Source organism: Notechis scutatus, chromosome 4, assembly GCF_049901735.1.
Source record: "Notechis scutatus isolate UNSWTSFEM ecotype Mainland chromosome 4, rNotScu1.2, whole genome shotgun sequence".
In the NCBI taxonomy this organism is placed as follows: domain Eukaryota; kingdom Metazoa; phylum Chordata; class Lepidosauria; order Squamata; family Elapidae; genus Notechis; species Notechis scutatus.
In genome coordinates, this window is record NC_142012.1 from 112649232 (window position 1) to 112665558 (window position 16327).

General features: G+C 37.9%; 1 long non-coding RNA gene across 2 annotated transcripts in view; it reads left to right on the forward strand.

Moving 5' to 3' along the window:
- LOC148130868 (uncharacterized) overlaps positions 1-16327 on the forward strand; it is a 176783-nt gene that overhangs the window by 61774 nt on the left and 98682 nt on the right. For both annotated transcript variants that reach the window (XR_015749391.1, XR_015749392.1), the window contains exon 3: positions 15053-15173. This is a non-coding gene — a long non-coding RNA (uncharacterized LOC148130868). The remainder of the gene's footprint in view (positions 1-15052; positions 15174-16327) is intronic.

The following is a 16327-nucleotide window of genomic DNA, read 5'->3' on the forward strand; positions in this document are numbered from 1 at the left end:
TTGGCCAAATCAATCAGTTATGGGATTCAAATTTTTTTACTACTAATTCTGTGCGCGTGGCTTGGTGGGTGTGGTAGGGGAAGGATACTGTAAAATCTCCATTCCCTCCCCACCCCACTAACCTGCTTTCCAGCTCTGTTCTCCTGTGCAGGGCAACAAAAGAAGACTCAGCTGATCAGCTGGAACTCAGGAGGCAGAGAATAGATGGGGGCAGGGCCAGTCAGAGGTGGTATTTGCCAGTTCTCCAACTACTAAAAATTTCCAATCTGGTTCTCCAGAACTGGTCAGAACCTGCTGAATACCACCTCTGAAATCAATCCTCACAAACAGTCCTGATAGACACTGTATTTGATAGATACTGGGTTTTTACTAGGTCTGTTGGTATCCTTTGAAAATGGTGCTTTAAAATTCATGGAGATTCTTTTTATTTAAAAATAATATGTTAAAACAATTGCAACTTTTCCCAAAGTGGTTAGGCATGTGCATGCATGCAAAGGCAGATGGAAGCAGCTTTCAAAATAGTTGTGCAAAAGATGAAGCTGCTAAATTAACTAAATTTACTAAATTAAAAAAGCATGTTTCAAACATGTTCCTGCACATTCCAAAATTTCTCATTCGGTGGGTTAGCACAGTTCTAGTGTTGTTCCCGAGCGCCAGCCATTACTGAGTTGATTTAAAACCTATTCTCATTACTGTTATTTCTTTATATGATTCTAGAATATAGTATAAATCACTAATCTATTGCAACAATAAGTAAATATTAAACCTTGATTATATTTACAGTTCCTGCTTAATTTTGGAAACTCCCTACATTAAAAAAATCCTCCAAATCGTTTAAATACTTGTGCCATATGCTAATGGATTTCTTGTGCCCAGGTCCAACATTGCTTTGACTGCTAACCTCCCCAAGATTTTTCCTGTAAGATGAAGGGTTTATGTCAGAAAAAAATCATCAGCATAGTATTGAAGCCACCAAAGCATCTTGTGAATGTCCTGACCTCAGCAGATAATATGATTCTTTTATGTGGCTGTTGCAAAGAAAGCCATTAGAATTAATGAAATAATCTTGGATAAAAGCCAATGTCAGAGGTCAGCCAGAGTTTACAGACACCTTTGCCTGACATTCCTATCATGCTTGGCAGCTTGGGAATTCTTCAGATATTTACTCTGAGCTGGCTAATGGTAAAACCAAAGGAATGCCCCCAAGCCTCTAGAGGCCAAAGATTCTTGTGTCTGCTCCAACTTCAGCTAAAATCTTGGGGCTTAAAAACACAAGCTCCTTGTGATTCAAGAATGGTCATGAGAATGAATTATCGTCATGGGAATGCATTACCCATGTTTCTATATAATACTTGTCTTAGTTCTTTATTCTTTTAAACATGTGGTGCCTGAGTTGTATAATTCTTAGAAAACAAAATACAAAGTAATTTTAGAGTTCGAGATATGAATAACTATGAATGCATGTGGAGGTGGGGAAAGAAAGAAGAATATTTTTCTTTAGTGAATGACTTTCTTGATTGCGTGGGCAAACTGAAAAGTAGAATGGTCCTAATAGGGCTTTTGCAGTTCTTTGACTTTCCCTGTTTGTCTCCTATTCCGTAAAGTCCTCCTCAGCCAAGTTTGATTACAAGTGACTTTATCAACTTTTTTGGCAATAAGAAAGAAGAGGTTTGCCACAGCTTTCTCGGAGGATGACTTTCAACTTCCTTTCTTTCCTACATGGTCGTTTTCACCCAAATACTAACTTGGTCTGACTAGGCTAACTTTCCAAATTTTAACAAGGTCAACCAGGTACATTCCTCCTCCATAAACCATATTAAGCCTAAGAAATAGAACACATGTGTACTTACCATGTAGATATAAAACATGGTGTCTATGTATGTATGATATGAATCTAAGCTCTCAACATTTTTTCAAGACCTAATTTTCTGGAAAAGAAACTAGCTTCCATATTTCTTGTTCTATTCTTATGGATCAGAAGTGGTGAAGTTGTCTCTATCGTTCAATAAGACCTAACTTTTTGCAAGGTTAATAAACTTGTAGAGAGGGAAAAATATAAAAGAAATGCAATGCCACTTGTAAAAGGGTTGCTTAATATTTTTAATTATTGCATTATTAATAGGCAAAAAGTTAAATAGCATGTTACTTTGGTTTGAAGATAAATCTCACAAGTACGTGGCAATCAAAATGCAACTTTTAAAAAACCGAAGTCAGATCTCTATTGTATCTATTGTATTTCTAGCTTAGTTTTACATTATATTAGTTCAAGACAAAGACTTGTAAGGTTGCTGGTGATCATCCAATTAGTCACTATATTGGTCAAGTCTACATTTAAACTAGGACCTAAGGTTAATTTTAAATGATTGAGCTAATCTCTTTACAGCCTAAATCTATATTTAAATAACAATCATTCTATAGTTGTATAGTCTCCAAGTAGTTATACTCATGAGATTAAAATGAAAACAAAATGCAGATAATATCTCAGTGGATGCCACAAACATTTCTAGTTTTTATTCCATGAATGCCAAAAGAAGTGGAATTAAATATATGCCCCAGAATATGAAGAACAAAGAAAACATTTAAGTGCTTTTTGGTCTCCCTTAGAGAATATAATTCTTATCAGCGTAATTGAAACCTTCATGCATACATAGCTTTCCTGTGTATTAACGTTTTATAAAATGCTGAAGGCAGATATTACCATGAATGCTTACATTATCTGCTAATGTAGTTACTTAGCAATTTACAATCTGGTGAAATTTGCAACTCAAGTAGCTTCAAAGTAGTTTTGTAGTATACTATTTTTTTCCCTAAAACATCTGATGTCTAATATTAACACACTTATTATCAGGCTTTTGTGGCTCATACCACCTGACAAAGTTCATTGTGATCTGCAAAAGTTTTTCTGGAAATAAGTTTCTTTTGTGTTGTTGTTGCAAAAGCCTAAAATGGTATGAGCGAGTGAATAAGTGCTTTCAAGTCAGCATTCCTGTCAACTGCCTAAACCCTGCCTGGAGCATGTGTCAGGCAGACATACTTCTGATGCTAAGAAATGTTAGTTAGTAGATCTCTGGAGGTGTGCATTTTCTGTTTTGGTACCCATTCTACAGTATGTTCTTCCTTTATAGAATAGGATGATTCCAACCTTGCTGGCTTTCATAGGCCCTAAAAACCTGATTCTGGGCCCAAGATTGGAATATGTGCAAGGACCAATTTCTTGGTTGTGTGATATGATAGTTTCTTGGTTGCTGTTATGTTTAATTGTTGTATTATTGCAAATGTTTTTCATTTTGTTTGCCGCCCAAAGCCATTGGTTGAGATGGGCAGCTATGCAAACTGAATTAATCAATAAACAACTATTTTCTTGGCAAGATTTCAGAAGTGGTTTGCCCTTGCCTAAGGCAGGACTAGAACTCATGGTTTGCCAGTTTCTACCCCAAAGTGACTCTTATCTGGATGATTATGCATCTGGAAACAAAAGAGCCTTCAGTTGGAATTAATAGCATTAGAACATCATTCAGAATATGAGCAATTGGGATATTGATGGCCAAGGCCCTTTAATACCTTCTAAAATGGAGCATTGATTAAAAAAAAATGTGTTTTTGTCTCCCCTCTCTATGATGCTCTATGTAAACATCAGTATGTCTGTTTTCTTCCTCACTCTCCTGATTCATAGTGACCACTGGGGATGAGGTACCACTTGGAAGTTAGATTTGGTCCAAGGGCTTCTATTTGCTGATTCATAGCACATCTAGTAAAAAACTGAAAATATCCTGAAACACTCATATAGTTGGAGAAAAATGAAACAATATATCAAGATATATATTGCAAGGTAAAGAATGAATATAGTTTGGATTTTAGCTTGGTGAGATATAGTTTATAGCACAAGTCAGTTATGAATACTTATAAATATGGTAGCATTTGAGAAAGATGGAAAGAGGCATCTGCAATCATTGGATGGTTTCAAAAAATCATATACAGGTGTCAAACTCATGGCTCGTGGGCCAGATGCATCATGTGCTGGCCACGCCCACCCTGATTTAGCTAAGGGGAAAAAGTTGCGATACATCATGCATTCCATGTGTTGAGGTAATTCCCCGTTAGGAGAATGAGCGCATACAGGGAGACGTAGTGAGAGTAGTGTTCGAATAATACAGAAATAGCACACAGATACACTGTACAGTAAATATAGATTTTTACTTCCAATAAACATATAAGCAAAGTCCACACACAGTCCAAGTCATTCACAGGTAAATCAGTCAGTGTTCATTTCAGGGATAATTCCAATATCAAAGTCCAGTATCAAAAGACAGTTCAGTAACAGACTTACATCAACGATCAGTAACAGTCATTAGGAGGAACGACAACTCTCTCTAACAGAAGGAACAGATAGACTCACTCACTGAGACTTCTGAGACTAAAGCAACCCAAGTTTCTGGCTCCATCTTATGGCCATTTGTGGAACCACACCCAATTACAGTTTTTAGCATTTACTTAAAGATACAGTATTAAAATGTTTATCCTAGTTTACATATTTCCAACCCAAATAATTGTTAGGTGACTTACATTCCTAACACCATGGATGGAAATCCTAGAAGGAAAAATACAGTTCAGGATGTGATGCATGGAAAATTCTGAAAAATGAAACACTAAAGGCCCAAACAAAAACAATACCACAGAGAAAGAAAAACCAGACAAGACCAGCAGGGGTGGGATTCTACCAGTTCACACCTATTCGCTAGAACCGGTTGTTAACATTCTAAGCAGTTCGGAGAACCGGTTGTTAGAAGAAATTACTGGCCTAATCCTGTAAGGAAGGCAGGAAAGAAACATTCTGGTGTTGCTTACAGAAACTGCCTCTCCGTTAACCCTTATTACATTCTTGGCAGGACTAGACTTCCTGTCTCAGGAACTTCTCTGGAGTTTTTTTCCTCTCCTTTGCTGGTACTTTGGTTGTGCAGAGTGACCATTCAAAGTTACAATGGCACTTTAAAAAGTGACTTATGACCATTTTTCACACTTACGACTTGCAGCATCCCCACAGTCATGAGAGGCCAAGCGAGGAGATGCGTGCCTCAATGTGAGTGATATTGAGTTGGCCACACCCAGCCAATAACATGACCACCAAGCCATGCACACTACCTAAGCCACGCGCACAGAACCGGTTGTTAAAAATTTGAATCCCACCCCTGGAAGTTTCCGGTGTGTCGGCTTTGCGAGCGGTAGGGATTCGCGAAGCTGCGCGATCCCTGCCGCGCTAGCCGTTTTTGGGGCTCCGATCCGAAAGGGTGCGGAGCAAGGCTGCCCTGCAGGGGCAGCTGAAGGTAGGGGGGATCCGGAAAAGGGTTTGGGGGTATTGCAGACCCCCTCCCTGGCCGGCAGAACCTCCTTTTACCAAGACGGCGTAGCGGCGGTCTGTAATGGCCACCACAAAGAAGCCGGCAGCTGGGCAAGTATGCGCTGGAAGAAGAGGAGAAAGTTTTTAAAAGTGAAAGTCTTCTTGGTCGATCCAGGACTCTGAGATATATTTAATTTAATTCCTGGAAGTGATGGCTTTTTGGATGATTCTTTCCATAAGAGAAAGTAAGCGGCAATTCTGAGGTGTTGAAAGGAAAGTTTACTCTCCCTCCCAACGGAATTAACAAACGGATATTGAGAAACCTGTTTTTTTTTCAGGTAAAACTAGCTTTATGGGATAAGTCGGAAGGGAGAGGACAAAAAATATATCTATCTGGCTGGATTTTGTTGGAGGAGATGCCTTAAGGATTTGGAGACAGAAATTTTTTTTTTAATAAGGCTTCAAAACACAGATTTGGATTTTCTTTTTTCCTTTGTCTGATACTACCCCTGGAAGAGAAAGTGGGAATTTTGGCTTGGCTTGGATTGATTGAGGATTGTGGACTTTGGGATTGTCTTACTTTTCTTTTTGGAATATTTTGGTTGGAGTAAGAAGAAAGAGGGAAAAAAGACAAGAAAAGATTTATAATGGCTTTCTCCCTTGAGGAACTGAGGGATGAATATGAGCAAACAAAAGCAGCCTGTAAAGATGGTATGGAAAAAGCTTTTCTATTTTTAGAAATGGCGCTGGTTAACTATGAACAGACAATGCGACAGATGGAATTACAACAAGAAGAAGACGAAGACACCATCTTTAATGAATCCCAAAATTTACCTAAGGAAGAAGGAAGGAAGAAAGCGAGGAAAATGAAGGACTTAAGATCTAAAAAAACATTTAAGAAAGAGAAAAATATGATGCAAAATAAATATAATGATAGTAAACAAGAGAAAAAGGGAATACAACAGAGAAGGGATGCCAGCAAGACAGAGGTTAGAAGAAGGGGGGGTAGGAAGATCGGGTGGGGGAGGAAAGAAAGGGGAAAGGTGGCAAAAAGCCACAAAGTTTTAAAATTGGATGGGAAAAGAGGAATCTTTTTCAGGGATAAAGGGTAAAGTATAAATTTTCTTAAAAAAGATTTTGCAAGGTACATAAGATGGTATTGTAATATTTGTATTAGAAATAGAAAATTAGAATGGTTTAAGAGTTAATAAGAAGTTAAAATGTTGAAATGTTTAATAATGATTGATTTTTAAAATGTAATAAAATATTGAAGGGAAAGGCAATTAGAATGTTATAAGATTTATTATTTAGATTTATTATTTAACTATGTATTTAGGAGGATACTATGTATTTAAACATTTCTGATTTATTACTCTGTTTTTATTGTTATTAAAAGTAAAAATTAATTGATAGAATGTACCAAGCAGAATCAGATTGGATATTAGGTGTCATTTTAAATGTTAATCTAATATTTAGGGAGAGGATAGAAAGGCATCATACTCTGATTAGAGATTTCAGGAGAAATTCTTTTTTTTTTCATTATAAGGAATGAGATAGAGGGATAATAAAGGATGGGCAAAAGATACAAATATAATGATTTAAATTAAGATGGATTGAATAAGATAGAATTATGAAGAGTGAAATGTGTGGAGAAGTATATATAGAAGATACAGAATGGTAAATAAAATAGGTAATGATCTGTAAGATGAGCATGAATATAATTAAAGCCCATATAAAGAGAGGTACCGGGGGCCAAGTTACTTTACTAAAAGATTTTTTATATGTTTGTTTGTGTCTGTTTATGTTTTTGAGAAGTATTGGTGAAACCTTTTAGAAGTATAGAAAGAAAAGACGATAATCAAGTCAGAAAGAAATAGAGGACAAGAGATGTTTTTATGTTCATTTAGAAATGGTTTAAAATAGAATTGTATTGTATAAGATAAGGTTTTATCTGACTTGTAAAATTTATAATGGAAAAAGGTTCAAATATGTAATGGTTGATGATGATTTGTTTGTTTTTGAAATTAATAAAACTTGTTTAAAAAAAAAATAAAAAAATTTGAATCCCACCCCTGAAGACCAGTATGGTTGCACAAAAAGCAACTGACAAACTGAGGGACAAGAAGGACAAATGTACCAAATGGAAACAAGTGTACATACTGTAATTAAAAAAGAATGCTAGCAAATAGTCTGAATCTGCAGGGTTGGATTTAAGAAGGCTAGTGCTCAGAAAGAACTAAGACTTGCAACAAGTCCCAAAAAAGTTTCAATATGTAAGGAACAAGAAAAAAGTTAAGGAAATGATTGGTCCACTAATGGGATAAGATGGCAAAAACTGATGGACAGCAGCGAAAAAGCAAAACTGCTTATCCCTTCTTTGTATCTTTCTTTACAAAAAAGGGAAAAATAACACAACCTATCAAAAGCATACAGTGGGAAGCAGAACAGGAATATTGGTCAAAATAGGTAAATTGGTTAAAAAGAAACCACCTATCCACATTAGAGGAGTTCAACTTGCCAGGACCAGATGGTTTACATCCCAGGGTACTAAAGGAGCTGGCAGATGTGATCTTGGAACCACTGAGCAAAAATTTTCAGAGCTCATGGGAACTGCCAGAGGACTGGAAAAGCGTTGATGTGATTCTAATCTTCAAGAAGGAGGGAAAAATAGATCCAGAGAACTACAGATAATCAGTTTGACATCAATACCTGGGGAATTCCTAGAAAATGTAATCAAGCTACATATTTGTGAGTACCTAGAAATGAACAAAGTATCACCAGAAGTCAGCATGGGTTTATTAAAAACAGATCATGCCAGAAAACCTTATTACCTTCTTTGATAAAGTGACTAAGTTAGTGAATCAGAGAAACGCTGGATATGGTTTACTTGGCTTTCTAAGTGGGAAATGGCTGAGACTGAGAGCCTGCAATGCAATTGTGGTACACTGAAGTAAACTATAACACATATAGTTCAAGAATGTCCTCTCGGGAAATTTCAAGGCATTTGGAATGATCTCACCACAGCCACACCAGAAGCATCCAGATGGTTAGCTTCCTTAGATATTGAATTACAACATCTATCCCATTGCAATTCCATGACTCCATATTATAGTGATTTTATTATGGTTTTATCTTAATTTTATATATGATCTCCTATATTGTATTGTCCACATATCATATTGTCTCTCTCTCTCTCTCTCTCTGTGTGTGTGTGTGTGTGTGTGTGTGTATGTATGTATGTATGTATGTATGTATGTATGTATGTGTACTGATGCTGTATTTAAACTAAATTTGTATATCAGTGATTGTATAACCTCTGTAGATGCCATATGCTACATAAATAAAATAAACTTGGATTTCAGTAAGGCATTTGACAAAGTAGACTGTAGTCTAATTCTTGGTAAGATAGAACAATAGACAGAACCATCCTTCAACATGTAGTCCTTAATAGAATATTACATCTACATGGAGGAAAGCATTCAGTTAGACCCTCAAGGTTCTGTCTTGGGCCCAGTTCACTTCAACATCTTCATCAATGATCTAGAGCAGGGGTCCCCAACCACCGGTCCGCGGACCAGTACCGGTCCGCGGAACAAGTCCTACCGGGCCACTGGCTTGCTGGTGCCGCCATCTTTTTGATGAAAAAGTGCTTCCGGTGAGCTTTTCCGGTAGAAAGCTCACCGGAAGCACGCTTTCATCAAAAAGATGGCGGCATATGCTCCCGTGAGCTTTTCCGGGTGAAAGCTCACCGGAAGCACGTTTTCATCAAAAAAGATGGCGGCGCCAGCGCTTCGTGAGCTTTTCCGGGTAGAAAGCCATTTCTGCCGGAAAAGCTCACAGCATGCCGCCCTTTTTGATGAAAATGTGCTTCGGTGAGGTCACCGGAGCACTTTTTCATCAAAAAAGATGGCGGCGCCCAGCTGATGCCGGTACCGGGCACGCGCACCCAGCTGATGCCGGTACCGGGCGCGGCGTAAAAAGGTTGGGGATCACTGATCTAGAGGAGGGGATAGAACAGAAAGTCATCAAATTTGCAGATGACACCAAACTGGGAAGAATTGCCAATACTTTGGCAAAAGACTCAAGATTCGGAAGGATCTTTCTTAGGTATAAAATAGGCAGTACCTAGTTTAATAGTAATACCTGCGACCATCCCAGTGGACCATCATTATGTATGGGCCATCAGGGTTGCTGCAGCTGCCAAAAAAAGCCAGTGCAGTCCTAGGCTGCATAACCCAGGGATAGCATCAAGATACTGTGGTAGTGAGGCTATACTTGCCTGCAGCCTTTCAACTAGGAGATACGGTATTTGAATATTACACCAGCTCACAATACCTTTTTATTTTATTTTTCTGGTTTCTGATTGTGGAGCAGATTTGAATTCAAATATATCACAATCAATATTCAGAAATGTCACCGAACTAAATCTTTTATACATTCAGAATTTTCAGCATGGGCAAATAGGTTGTTAGATTAATGACAGCGGTAATGATTAAAGCATATTATTTTATGAGTTTCTTTTTTTAATCGGACATTATGCTAATTATACTGTATTCCATTTTTCAATAAAAGGTCAACAGTGCACTGTTTGCTCGGAATATGCAATTTAAACTTCACATCTGTCATTAGAGATAATCTAGGCTTGTTGTATCTTGTGGGGTTGTCATAGTAACTAGACCTGAGATCTCTGTTTACAGCCTTCAGAGAATAAACATTTTGCCGTTCTTTTTTTTTTAGGAAGAAAAATACTCAAACAATTAAATGTGGTCTGAAAACAAAAACATAATAGCTCAGAAAGAGAGATGTCATTTGTCAAAAAATCAATATAAATGATGCAGTTGGTGAAGTCAAAACACTCAAGCAGTGATTGACAGCAATACTGAAATGTTTCCCCAGGGATGAAGGAAGTAACTGATAATGTATCACAATGCCTTGAAGAGAATTCATTTAGCTTTGCTAATGGGCTTTGTTCCAGTTATTATCACTTTGAAGAATATTTGGTTAAATTTCTTTAAAGTCAGCTAAAGGTTTTCAAAGTGTTAAAAAACCATTTGTACATTCGTAATAGCACAAAGGGAATTTATTTTTACTTTATGTAAGGCTTCTTGCTTTCATCCCAAAGACTATACAAGAGCATCCATACTTGCTGTGGCTTCACGTGATCTTTAATGCTTTTTCTTTTTTAATCCCACCATCACACGAACGCAGGTGCAAAAGGGTGATATCCTGTAGCTTCTGATAATACACAGTGGTGTAGTAGAACACTTAAGTAACTGCCAGGCTGCATCTTGACAAAAGATTTCCAACATCTTATGTCAAATTTATTGACATGCTGGGTAGAATGCCTGCATACAGGTGTAGAAAGCCTTTTGGTTTCCCCTCAGCTGAAAAAAAAAACCCATTTAATAATTACTGGGTATACTCAAACAGCTGAAAGTATGATGGATTCTGCCTTAGTAACAGATTCCAAGGAAAGGTTCTTTTTCAGGAGGCAGTTGTACTTTTTTGTTTTTTTTTCTTTTGAAGACATTTTGCTTCTCATGCAAGAAGCTTCTTCAGCTCTGACAGGTTAGTGGGGAATGGAAGGATTTACAGTATATTCCTTGCAGACAGCAAGTAATCTGCATCCTTTTAGAGCAGGAGTGTCAAACTCTCAGCCTGCGGGCCACATATGTCACGTACTGGCCCCTCCCCCATCCAGTTTAGCAAAGTGGAAAAAATACATCACATGACACCACCTGATATGTCACGTGACGCCGCCGTAATGATATGAGTTTGACACCCCTGTTTTAGAGGGTCGTTGAAGCACTTGGCGGTTTATCTGCGTCCTCAGGGTCACCTGTGTAGTGTTCTTGGTTCCTGTAGTCTGTATTTTTTTTCCTCTGGAAATCCTCTGAAATATAAATCCTTCCATTCCCCAATATCCTGTAAGAACTGAAGAAGCTTCTTGGACGGGAAGCAAAACATCTTCAATAGAAAAAACAAGAAACTCCAGTTATCTCCTCATAAAGCACCTTTGGGACAACCATGACCTGGATGACTGAGAATCTCTACAGATTTCAAGGAGAGCATTTGTCAGAGATGTTTTAATTTGGGTTCTTTAGCAAATAATCCACACCTCTATCTATTTCTATGGTTCTATAAAATCCAGTTAATGGTGACCACGGAATGCTAGATGCTGAATACTTCAATTTATTCGTCAAGGTTTCTTGGTTAAGAGGCATAGGAATTTAGTTCCTCTGATGTCTAATAACATGTAAAATATTCTTGCCTTTCAGTTTGCAAGCAAGGCAGGTTATACCCTCTACATTAGTGCCAGTTATAGGTAGTCTTCAATTTATGACAATTGAGCCCAAAATTTCTAAGTGTTTCTAATTTCTAATGTTGCTAAGTGAGACATTTGTTAAGTGAGTTTTGCCACATTTTATGATCTTTCTTGCCACAGTTGTTAAGTGAATCACTGCAGTTGATGAATTAGTCACCCGGTTGTTAAGTGAATTTGGTTTCGCCATCAACTTTGCTGGTCAGAAGGTTGCAAAAAGGAATCACATGACTTTGGGACACAGCAACAGTCATAAGTATGAACCAGTTTGCCAAGCATCTGAATTTTGAACACGTGATTATGGGGATGCTGCACAGGTTGTAACTGTGAAAAACCGTCATAAGTCACCTTTTTCAATGACCAGCTGTCTGCAAGGAATATAAATCCTTCCATTCCCCACCATCCAGTCAGAGCTGAAGAAGCTTCTTGGATAAGAAGCAAAACGTCTTCAAAGAAAAACCAGAAAGTCCAGTTGCCTCTTGAAAAAAAGCACCATTGGAGTATAATCGACAGTGTTGGGATGAGAGGAGGAAAAGGAGGAGGGGCACCTCACTCAGGAGGCATCGTGTTTAATGGTAGTTCTAAACAAAAGGCAATTGCACCGCAGGGAAATAAAACTAAATAGGGGAGATCTCCTAATGCTACAATTGAGGATAGGAAGACTGTATGAAAGGCTAGGTAGCTGGGCCTCATTTGAAGCACCTGTTGAAGGATTGTGCTGAAATATGAATATGAATAATCCATTGATGTTCTTGAACTGGATTTTCTGACATTTGGTTGGTCAGCATAGACAACCATTTAGATGTGGATGAGATTTTCCACGTGAAGTCAAGTTTCCCTCAAGGTGTTTAATATGGAACATGTGAGCTGAATACAGTTATCTAAACTAGCATGTCATCAAGGCTTTGCCATCTCTCAGGAGGAAATGCTGGAGGCCACACCGAGTTTGGAAAAAGCATCAGAGGGCCTCTTTGCAGGTTAAAAATCCCTTCTGAAAACTTGTCCAGTGTGTGTCTTCAGTTCATCTTCAGCATAGACATCACAAAATTCTGTACCACTAAAATGGCCATTTTAGCCAACTCGGTGTTCTGCTTGAGAGAAGCAAACTCAAGCCAGTGAGTTCTAGAGAAGATTTTCTTCTTGGATTTGATATATTTCTGCCGTAGCTGAAATTAATTATACTAATTATCCGCTCCATTTATAGAGCTTGACCTCGCCTGCATTTATAACATAAGAAAAGTTGGGGGAAAGATGATGTTGCTGTTTTGACAGTTTTTGAATATGGGTAGAGAACCTGAATGTCAGCAGTACTAATCCACTGATAACAGCTCTCTTGCCCTGCTAATTTAATATTCCTTTATACTCCAATGGTAGTGTATCATTCTGAGTTTTCATATGAAGAAACTCTCTCATTATGCTTTAAATTTGCTCAATAATGAGTGTTTTGTAAACACAAATGTATAAATTATTCATTAACAGAATGGACTAAAACAATTTTGTTGCCCTTTTAATACTATCTATTCTTCCATACATTTATAGCCTATCTTCATGTGGTAAGTATCCTCAGGTAGATATTGTGAAATTAAACTGGCCCTTTTGCACTATGTAGGAAAGTCTCATATCTGTAAATCCTGTTCCCCTTGCACATTTATTAGATTATTTGTTTTATAAGGTAAAGGTTCCCCTTGCACATACATGCTAGTCGTTTCCGGCCTCTAGGGGGCGGTGCTCATCTCCATTACAAAGCCAAAGGGCCAGCGCTGTTTGAAGAAGTCTCTGTAGTCATGTGGCCAGCATGACTAAACACCGAAGGCACATGGAACGCTGTTACTTTCCCACCAAAGGCTGTCCCTATTTTTCTACTTGCACTTTTACATGCTTCCGAACTGCTAGATTGGAGAAGTAACAGGAGCTCACTCCATTACGTGGTGCTAGGGATTCAAGCTGCCGAACTGCCGATCTTTCTGATCGACAAGCTCAGCATCTTAGTCACTGAACCACCGTGTAATGGAGTGAGCTCCTGTCCCTTTTATTTATTTGTTTTATATATTTATTTGTTTGTTTTATATATCCCACCTTATCCCACCATCTGCTTTAGTGAAAATATATAAAGCTTTCCTTAATTCTATTGTTCAGAATTCCTTGGCATTTTCTAGCCAGGACCCCATTTCTTGGAGCACTTCAATAAAAGGAAACTAAACTTGCACCTCGTCTCTGGTGTTCTTCATTGGGTTCGGCAGCAGGCTCAGACCCGAATTGGGGACAACAAATTATCTAAACTTTTGAAGGCCAGGAGGATAAGTCTCTGAAAAATGAACAGAACATATGATGTAGGGGAAGAAGCCAGCAAAAGAAAGAGCAAATTTGTAAATGAACCAGATGCAGCTGGAGTTGCAAAAAAAAAAAAAAAAAATCCAGAAAAAAATGACTAATGCAGCCCTATGGGGAAGGCATCTGGATAGTGATTTGAAATGTGGATGAGTTCTCCATTCCATACCCCTCTCTGCCACTCACATGACCTAGAACAATTGTAGTAAATGGCTAGAATATTTTACTTTGTTTAATTACTAACAAAAGGTCTTCTTCCTTCTTTTCAGTAATTGCAAATAGAATTATTGACCAAGATGATAGAAGGTGGCAATAATAATAATTACCACATTCTAGTAAATTTATAAACCAATGCAGTTAGCTAAGAGTGAAGAACAGAGGTTGACCACCAATAGAACTAAAAGCGAAAGATGGAGGTAAAGGCTTCACGCAAATCAGTTATTCAATGTTTTACCTGTCATTTTAATGTAGCTTGCACTCCACTTACAGAGAAAAAAGACTTCAGGGGCTGGGATGCTGCTTGTATGTTTTAACTTCTCATTCATGGAGTGGTATTGTTCAAAATGGGAACATACAGGAGGAGAGGACTAATGTAGGTAGCTTCCCATGGCTTTTTAAGAAGAGGACAAAAGTAGCTGAATCTCTGCAGGTAGCTCACTGTTTGTCAGTGAAGAAGCTTTTACAATAGAAATGATGTTGAAGAGGATCGGGGAGGGGGAAGAACAGAAAATGTGAATAAAGTGCCACTGACTTCGAATGCAGTTATTTTATATTGCTCATTTCTACCACCCTGAGATGCATATTTAATCTGTTGCACTGTGAATGTAATGTCTTTTTGCTTGCTTGGCTGCTGTTTTTGGTTTAAGAAATAAATGCATCAAACGACAGTCATCCAACCCAACTATTTTGAGAAAAGGTTAGAGATACAGTAAGGAAACACTACCCTGTCATATTTGAAAATTATAAATAGCGTTTAATGGAATATTAGAAATAACAAATCTTAACGTTTTCCCTTCTGGGTGGCAAGACTCAGAAGTTAAAGGTCTGTTTTGTCTGATCGTTTTTAGATGTTGGTGATGACCCTGTTTCATGCATGAGCGGAAGAAAGAATCTGAAAAGTTAAGAATAGCACTGAGACGATGCTGCAGTTTAATACATCTGACAGCAGGAAACCAAAACTACTGGAAGGTGAATTTCTACTTGATTGGTAATATCATGAGTACCATTTCTAAAATTGATTTTATATGGTTTGACATAAACTTCTACTGCCATTGTTAATAATAATAAATCCAACAGTTGCTTATCAGTTTTGTGATTTCATATTATTTTTCCCTCTCCTACTTTGTACCAAAGTTCTTCACTGGTACCAGATCTCAACACCTGATTTGTGTTCCTATGCAGAGATTCACTTGGGAAAGGACACGATATGGGGAAAGTCTACATTTCTGTATGTGGGGATCTTCTAAGCTCATCTTCATCCTATAACATTTACCAATTGCCTAATTAGGTAATTTTAAAAATTAAAGAAACCAGGAAACAAAATACCCATTTAAAAGGACATTTATGGAAGTTACAATTTTTGATAATTTCTTAATTAAGGTTTATTATACTCCATCCATATACTAAAACAGCACTTTTGAAGGTACAGTTTTACTTTGGGATTCTTGGCAAGTGTTGCAGGAATTTAAAAATTAAGATCATTTGAGTGTGTGTATCACTAGTAAAGTCAATTTCTTCCTTGTGGCATACTACTAATTACAAAAGACAAATGAAACCTACAGAAAAGTGTGTATAGCATAAATGAATGAGGGAAAGATTCAGTCCATTATAGCATATCTTGTTTTCATAACTAGCTTCCTCAAACTAGATCAGGAAACTATCTCTTCCTCCTTTTTTTTTTTTCAATCATAGATTTAGTTTGCTATGGGATCAATAAGGAGAGCTCTTGATCAGTCTTGATCAGTCACAGCATGGTATCGGAGGTATTCTTACTGCAAGCAGACATCGCAATCAGGCACTGAATTAAAAAGTGCATGGAGAGAAGATGGAGTTAAGTATTGCAGTCCATTGCCTCGATTTCACCTGTATTCATTGGCCATGTTGCACTTGCTGAACATGGTAAAGGAGAACTGTGGTCGAAGTCCATAATGCTAAACAGGCACCAGCTTGTTAAAGGCTGATGCACACCGAGAAACAAATGTTCTTCTAAAGCAGGGGTCGCCAACCTTTTGGACCTCAGGGACCACCAAACTCACAATTTTAGATCCCAGGGACCACTAACTGGTTCTGTGGGCATGGCCTAATTTGTGGGTGTGGCTTGGTGGTCATGTGACTAGCTGGGC